Source organism: Mizuhopecten yessoensis, unplaced genomic scaffold, assembly GCF_002113885.1.
Source record: "Mizuhopecten yessoensis strain PY_sf001 unplaced genomic scaffold, ASM211388v2 scaffold1309, whole genome shotgun sequence".
Taxonomy (NCBI): Eukaryota; Metazoa; Mollusca; class Bivalvia; order Pectinida; family Pectinidae; genus Mizuhopecten; species Mizuhopecten yessoensis.
In genome coordinates, this window is record NW_018403982.1 from 80,600 (window position 1) to 89,246 (window position 8,647).

Genomic DNA, 8,647 nt, shown 5'->3' on the forward strand with positions numbered 1-8,647 from the left:
ACCGATAGTACACCAGAAGAGTAGTGCCAACTACGGGGACCGATAGTCCACCAGTAGAGTAGTGCCAACTACGGGAACCGATAGTCCACCAGCAGAGTAGTGTCAACTACGGGGACCGATAGTCCACCAATAGAGTAGTGCCAACTACGGGAACCGATAGTCCACCAGCAGAGTAGTGCCAACTCCCGGGACCGATAGTCCACCAGTAGAGTAGCGCCAACTACGGGAACCGATAGTCCACCAGTAGAGTAGCGCCAACTACGGGAACCGATAGTCCACCAGCAGAGTAGTGTCAACTAAGGGGACCGATAGTCCACCAATAGAGTAGTGCCAGTCCACCAGCAGAGTAGTGCCAACTAAGGGGACCGATAGTCCACCAGTAGAGTAGCGCCAACTACGGGAACCGATAGTCCACCAGCAGAGTAGTGCGAACTACGGGGACCGATAGTCCACCAATAGAGTAGTGCCAACTACGGGAACCGATAGTCCACCAGCAGAGAAGTGTCAACTACGGGGACCGATAGTCCACCAGTGGAGTAGTGCCAACTACGGGGACCGATAGACCACCAGCAGAGTAGTGCCAACTACGGGTACCGATAGTCCACCAGTAGAGTATTGCCAACTACGGGGACCGATAGTATACCAGCAGTCAACCACCGTAGTGCCAACTACGGTGACCGATAGTCCACCAGCAGAGTAGTGCGAACTACGGGGACCGATAGTCCACCAATAGAGTAGTGCCAGTCCACCAGCAGAGTAGTGCCAACTATGGGGTCCGATATTCCCCCAGTAGAGTAGTGCCAACTGCGGGGACCGATAGTCCACCAGTAGAGTAGCGCCAACTACGGGAACCGATAGTCCACCAGTAGAGTAGCGCCAACTACGGGAACCGATAGTCCACCAGTAGAGTAGCGCCAACTACGGGAACCGATAGTCCACCAGCAGAGTAGTGCCAACTCCCGGGACCGATAGTCCACCAGTAGAGTAGCGCCAACTACGGGAACCGATAGTCCACCAGCAGAGTAGAGTCAACTACGGGGACCGATAGTCCACCAGCAGTGTAGTGCCAACTACGGGGACCGATAGTCTACCAGCAGAGTAGTGCCAACTACGGGGACCGATGGTCCACCAATAGAGTAGTGCCAACTACGGGAAGAAGAGTAGTACCAACTACGGGGACCGATAGTACACCAGTAGAGTAGTGCCAACTACGGGGACCAATAGTCCACCAGTAGAGTAGGGCCAACTACGGGGACCGATAGTCCACCGACAGAGTAGTACCAACTACGGGGACCGATAATACACCAGAAGAGTAGTGCCAACTACGGGGACCGATGGTCCACCAATAGAGTAGTGCCAACTACGGGGACAGATAGTCCACCAGTAGAGTAGTGCCAACTACGGGGACCGATAGTATACCAGCAGTCAACCACCGTAAAAACAATCACTAGAAATACGCAATATAATAAGTTAACCTGATACGGAAAACCAGTTTAGATATTTTTAAAGTAAATATTTAGGACTTATCAATATTACTAAGATCAAAACAATGGAAATCCAAATCAAAAGATTTCCAAAGCGCATTAAAAAATTGCAGAGTAAGGAAATGGATCTCATAATCGCATATTCCAGGCGTCATTCCTGCAAAAAGATCAAATCTAGCCATCAAAGCCTGATGAAGAAACAAAGTAGGTAGACTGTTTCTACTCTGAACATTGTTAGTATATCACTGTCACTAGCATCACTTACAGTTAACAGTAACGGAGAATGACTCGGATCTGAACATTGTTAGTATATTACTGTCACTAGCATCATTTACAGTTAACAGTAACGGAGAATGACTCAGATCTGAACATTGTTAGTATATTACTGTCACTAGCATTACTTACAGTCAACAGTAACGGAGAATGACTCTGATTTGCTAATATCACCAATACTAGCTGTACACGTGTATTTTCCAGCTTGTTCCCTAGTGACAGGCCGTGTGAAGATATCCGAGGTCCTCCGGTCATCATTTGGTAATATCCACTGTGTTACACAACCAGGTGGGCAGTCGTCAGACTCGCATGTTCTCGCTGTAACGTGATTTCCTTCCGGTACAGTAATGTCGGTACTGTGGGGACGGATAGAGGCCGTGAATTGCTTGTCTACAAAACAAAAAATAAATTTTTTTGTAAATTTACATTTGTATACATCTAACATTAAGTAATTGTTTAGTTTGTAAGAGTTCTGATCTACTGGTAAGGATTCCTTTTTTAAAACCATGAATGTCTTACTACATTGTTTGGTGGTGTTTTACAGCCAACACTGCGTGGACCTTGATAGCCATCATACTTCAAATGTGGCCACTCCACGGATTTTAAAAGCTCCGAACTGACGATGAACCCCTTTCTTGCTAAGAAATATGCCATATTAAAACATCGTGATGCTGGGGACTTTCGTTATTCTAATACGGTTTTCTTTTTATCAAGCGACTGTAGACAACGCGCCGGAGTAAGGGAAGGGCATCCAGGCAAAATAAAATCTGAACGAAACAGGGGCACCGCGGGACGGTTGTAGCTAATAAAGGACCCATGTACACGACTTGGACAATGACTATATCTGACGTTTCCATGAAATAAAAATATTTCAAATATAAATATTTGTAAATATCGTGTTAGTTTGGTTGATTAAAAAAGCAGCAAATGTTGATATCCCTATGCATGGATAAGGCCGTTGCTTTTTGCAAATACAAGTGATTTAATGTCAGTTTCTCAGTTACATTCAAATATAACTGCGCTTCAGAGATGTCAGCTTACGGAAGTTTAGTTTAAATTTGTTTAATCTTATAACAAAATTGCTAAGCCGATTTTCATCACAATACGGCAAAAACATTTAGTGTTGACAGCTTAACAAAAAGCGATAGCTACATTTATCATTTCTTTTCCCTTTTTTCACTATTTTTATATACTTTAAACTGAATTTCTAAATAAAGTTCTCATAATAAGACATTATTTTCGTATGTAAGACAGGAGCCGGCAAACGGCTGCAGTGATACTATCTATATCGGGATGTTATCACATTATTGTATTATATCAGAAATATCATACGCATTGTTCACCGTAACACAACTTCTCTCAGCTTTGCCTTGGGAACTAAAGTGTTTCGGCGCTAAATAACAATGAAACGTTTCCCACTTCATGATAGATAAGGTCACAATAGTCTAGTGGCAGGACGCCGGGCTCGTGATCGAAGGGTTGCGGGCTCGAGTTACGGCACGGCACTGTGTTGTATCTTTGAGCAAGATACTTTACTCCGCTTGTTCCAGTCTACTCAGCTGTAAATGAGTACGTGGTTGGGCAGGGCTAGAATTGTTGAATGCTAGCTGTTAGCGCCGAAATGGCAGCTCCGGCTGTATGCTCCCCATGGAGTTGAGAAAGATATCAGCTGGTTGCAAAGACCCTATAACCACGGATAATAATTTGTGAACCACTTTGAGACGATCTACGAAGTAGGTTGTGCTAAAGCGGTATATTAAAACCTCGAATTATTATTATTACAATGTGATAAGGTAAAAGGCAAACGCTAATATCAAACAACGTGTCAATATACGACTACCCCACCGACAATATCAGACGACCTACGATGGATTTCCCATAGGGGCATGGATCGCTTTACTTGTGATATTAAAAAGGGGTCTCCTATACTAATAAATACAAAGGGATATAACGACAGACTGAAATATGTTACCCCCTTTTCTCTTTCAGCTCCTGTCAATCACAAATCTTTGTTCATATTGGATATACCTCGGTTGAATATTGAAGACAAATGATTTATTTACAAAATGAAACCATAATTACGACTGTCTGACACATAGTTATCCACTGACACCGCTTTAAAGTCGCAATTACACCGTTAAATTGTGACCGAACCAAATTCTATACTCACGAGAAATGACCAAGTTTCACGGATAAACTCGAGAAATATATCCAAGGAATGGTTTAAATCCTTATTTTCCATTAAATATAATCCATTTTTTTCGAATTATTTTACGCTCCGCATAGAATGATGTCCCGCTCTATCAGTGGCGGAAAACAAATGAGGTAACTTTTTTAGAGTAGCTTCCCTTTCGCATACACACAGGTAGCCAATGATAGGGCGGGACATCATTCTGTGTGGAGCGTAAAATCATTCGAAAAAAAATTGCGCCTAGTTGTCGACTGCTAGGTTAATGCAGGTGTGCGAGGGGGAAATCCCGATATCACGCTTGTCATGTGTAGAAACTGATCGACGTATTATTTCAGAGAAGCGGGCAGCACATGTATTGGATTGCGGATATTAAATAAGGATTTAAACCATTCCTTGGATATAATTCTCGAGTTTATCCGTGAAACTTGGTTATTTCTCGTGAGTATAGAATTTGGTTCGGTCACAATTTAACGGTGTAATTGCGACTTTAAAGCGGTGTCAGTGGATAACTATGTGTCAGACAGTCGTAATTATGGTTTCATTTTGTAAATAAATCATTTGTCTTCAATATTCAACCGAGGTATATCCAATATGAACAAAGATTTGTGAATGACACGAGCTGAAAGAGAAAAGGGGTAACAGCTTTCAGTCTGTCGTTATATCCCTTTGTATTTATTAGTATAGGAGACCCCTTTGTTAACATTACAAGTAAAGCGATCCATACCCCTGTGGGATTTCCGCTACTTTGTGCTTCATTAACAAGCAAGGCGGATAGCTCCTAGTGCTATACAGTCACAAAGGTATCTCTATGAACCAGTGCTGTATTGAGTATCAAAGGACAATGTTAAAATGCAGCAGTTCGACAACTTCCTCTTAAATAATTTAAAACCAAATTGCAAGTGTTTTATTCATTTAGAAACGATATATAGTTTGTACCTGCTGTTAAGCATAAACACTTATTAATTACATGAAAAATTTGAGAACAAAACTATTGGTGTTTAAAAAATCATCAAAGTCATTGATATTCCATTATGAGAAGTTGAAAATATCAATTGATTTTATATAATGATAGTGGGTAAGTGCGCGTACGCATGTGCTATACATATTAATTAGAACTATATATTGTGTAAACCGTATCTGCATAGGTATTTTGGAGCATGTCTATGTCTGGATTAAAAATGGTGTTTACAATAACAATGAGTTTACTTACAGACCGTCAGGTTGACTGGGGAACTAGTCACGTTGATTGGGGAACTAGAGTAGCCCCCCCTTGATAATAGCACTTGACATGTGTAGCTACCAGTGTCTTCTATCACTGTATCACTTATGGTCAGTGATTGGTCTGTATAACGAGGTATGTAATACTTTCTGTTTCGTGGACTGTCAGAGCTGTACACCTGTCGTGACCGTCCCGCTTTGGTCCAGTATACAGTTGTTTGAATTATTGTCGGCGAAATCGAGCATTGTAGAGTCACAGACGTTCCTGCTAGTACGGAGTAAGTCGTCTCAGGTACAATCACTGTAAGAAAAGAAATCTTAATTTCATTGACGAATTTAATTGAATATCAGCTAGCTTTTAAACTGCTCTCTATTCTCCTATGGAAAAAAAAGAAAAATGATTTATGATATGTTTTAGTCTCTTTACTTTCATGTTTGTGAGGTAATTTCCAAGTGTTCTTGCTTATCAGATTTTGGTCAATAAAAACGAAACCTACTTACGGTATATACATTGTAAACAAATAACTGTGGTGCATTTTGGGGAGAGTTATCTCTCTTAGACCGATAACCGCGCCGACAACCTCGATGTGACATCTCGGCACGGTCTCTTTACATCTTGACTTCAACTTGAACACACGTGAGTGATTTTCCTCCGCCTATTCTCATAGATTTCGGGAGCTAAGAGCAGTTCTCAACTACATGCTGTGACGGTGTGCAAAAGCACACACCGAATTCACGACAATTGGTGTCGTAGTGCGATCAAACTCGCGCTGTTTTGACGAATTTTGTCTTTTGTTTTTTACATATCTTTTTTAACCTTGCGTGTCTCGCTCGCCTCCTGCGCTGGCCTACGTGACCAGTGCGCGAATTAAGATAATTTGGGACAGCTCTATTAGTTTATTGATGTTTATTTAATTATTTATTAGGGGTAATTCAGAGTCGGCGGTGTTCGCTGCCGTTCTGATATTTATATTTAATTTAATTTAGTTTACTTGATAGTTTTTCACGGAACTCAATTCGCCTGTATAGTAGGATGCCCATATTGGCGGAATACATATATATGACAGGCGAGACTTGAGTTATCGTTAGTATAGGAATATTAGTTTTATATTGTAGGGAAATTATTATATGTTTAGTTAGGTTTAAATTAGATTAGGTTAGGAATTAGGTATTTTAGGAATTAGAAATTATTTTGTAAACTGTTAATTGTTATATATTTGTAGTCGTTTGAATTTTGTACGGGACAGATACACGTGTCTACTAGTAGCAACGTTGGTATACTGTCCTTGTGCATAATTTTGTAATTGTTTAATTAAGTGTGTTGACTTGTTTCTTTATTAGAACATAGAAAATTGTTCATATTTTGTCATGGCTGCGATAAATTTACGCTCAGCTACAGAAGATGAGCTATGCACGTTGGAGGGTTTAGGCCCTGCAACGGCGCAGAAAAACATTGAGATAAGAGATGAGGGCGACCTCACCCTACAAAAACTTGTGTCAAACTCCAGGGTAGGCATTGCAAAGTGGCAGAATTGGCTATGTGATTGGGTCATCACGGGATAAAGGGTCACTGCTCCTGTAGAGGTGCAGTCACCATCCCTGCCGGCCTCATCACAGGCAGATAGGCTCAATAGACAAGAGGACGCAGTGATGGACATGCAGCATCAATTTAAGGAGCTGCAGGTCCAGGTTAGAGGTAACATTGGAGACAGAGGCTCATAAAAAAATCAGAGAGCATGGCGGCTTCTGCTGCCTCGCCTCCAAAGAAGACCTCTAAACCTGCCACTCTGCTACTGACTATGTCAGCCAGGGGCCACAAACAAATAGCTGGTCACTCAGGGGGGGATAGAGGTACTTATCAATCTACCTCCTTGCTACCTTAGGATATATCATACTCTGACCCTCTGGCAATGCCTCCTAAACAGAAAGAGTCCTGTTTTTATCCTATCCTACAATCTGTCCCAAAGGATGGGAGGTATGTAAGGTGTCAAGGTCAGGGGTCGCATGTGTCAACATGGACTACTGGAGGTACCAGTGCACCCATTGCACACATTGCTTCTAAGTGAGGGTTTAAGCTAGAATCTGCTCCACAAGTTGAGGAGGAAATGAGTCTGCCCTTGTCATACCTCTCATCGGCTAATGAAAAGGAGGCTGACTTCCTGTTGGAAGATGTCAAGCCTAGTTTGACTCTTCATAAGCAGGGAGGGGGGAATTGTGCTCGGGATATGACCCTTCGCAGCCACCTTTCCAACATAGGGAGAGTAAGTTACCCCCAGGCCATAAGCTGCCATACACCAATGGCGGAATAAATAATTATCCCCTATTGGGGTACATAGATACTCAAAATTAGGCAAAATTAAATAGGATAAAATTAAATTCGGTTAAATGAGAACACCATACTACTCCTGCTCATGGTCTGCCTTCGGCATGTGCGACATGTGTGTGAAAGTGACGATTTGTTTCTAAAATATCAGTTTGAAGAGCGACCCAAGCGCGGGTCGCTTATTTCCCGCATATTATAGAGGGCCGGAGTTCTAACGTCAATCGACGACAGATCAATATAAAAAAGTCGATAAAATGTCAGAATAATTCGGACTACTTCGGCCGTTGCCGGTGCTCGCGCAAAAGAGCCCTTATCAAGCGCAGTAAATCGTGGCGTTGCTACAACGGCGCGTACTACCCGCGATGAAGGAAGGAGTAGACGGACTCGCGACGGGTCGTACAACGAACGTCCTGCACGGTGCACGCATCGCTCCCCCGTTGAATGACATATGCGCCAATCACAGGGAACGCGCCGTGCTTCTGCAAGGCGTAGACGTGATGATTCGTCGAAGAGCGACAAATCTGATCCCGACTTCTCGAGTGAGGAGGAGGAAGGGGACAGCGATACATATTCTGAGGACTCCTCCGATGACGAGCAGAGGCATCGCCGAAGGAGTTGAAGTCCTCAGCGACACAAGATGCCCACCTACTCGGGTAAGGAGCGGTGGTGATAATATTCCAAAAAGTAACGATTCTTTGTTTATTAAAACAGGGATAAGAAGAATGTCACAAAGAGTTTCAAGTCTCTGCAGTAGTCCCTGCACTTCTTGACATTCCCATAAACAATGAACTATAGTTTCTCTTTCCATATTACACAGATCACATAATGGACTAGGATTTAAATTTGTTTTGAAAAGAAAAGTGTTTGTTACTAGAATATGGTGTATAATTCTAACTTGAAGCCACTGCAATTTTGATTTTTTTGTGACTGTAAATGGAATTTTAAGTATTTTCTGCCATCTATCAATATCAAAATCAAACTCCTCATTCCATTTCCTCACCCCAGTAGGCGTTGAAGCTGATGTAATCATCCTGTTTTAGAAGTCTTTAGATCCTTTTTATTCTTGAAGAATATTTCAAAAAGAAGAGGTATAAAAGGTTGGAATGGTCTTTCTATCTGAAAATCATATTTCCTAAGGAAACGCTTGGCTGATGAGAC

The 8,647-nt window shown here is 42.1% G+C and overlaps 1 protein-coding gene across 1 annotated transcript in view; it reads right to left on the minus strand.

Annotated features, from left to right (window-relative positions):
- LOC110458834 (hemicentin-2-like) overlaps positions 1 to 8,647 on the minus strand; it is an 86,329-nt gene that overhangs the window by 53,246 nt on the left and 24,436 nt on the right. The window contains exons 2-3 of the mRNA XM_021510789.1: positions 5,159 to 5,467; positions 1,890 to 2,147 (exon numbers count right to left, since the gene is read on the minus strand). The gene's annotated coding sequence lies outside the window, so the exon portion shown is untranslated. The remainder of the gene's footprint in view (positions 1 to 1,889; positions 2,148 to 5,158; positions 5,468 to 8,647) is intronic.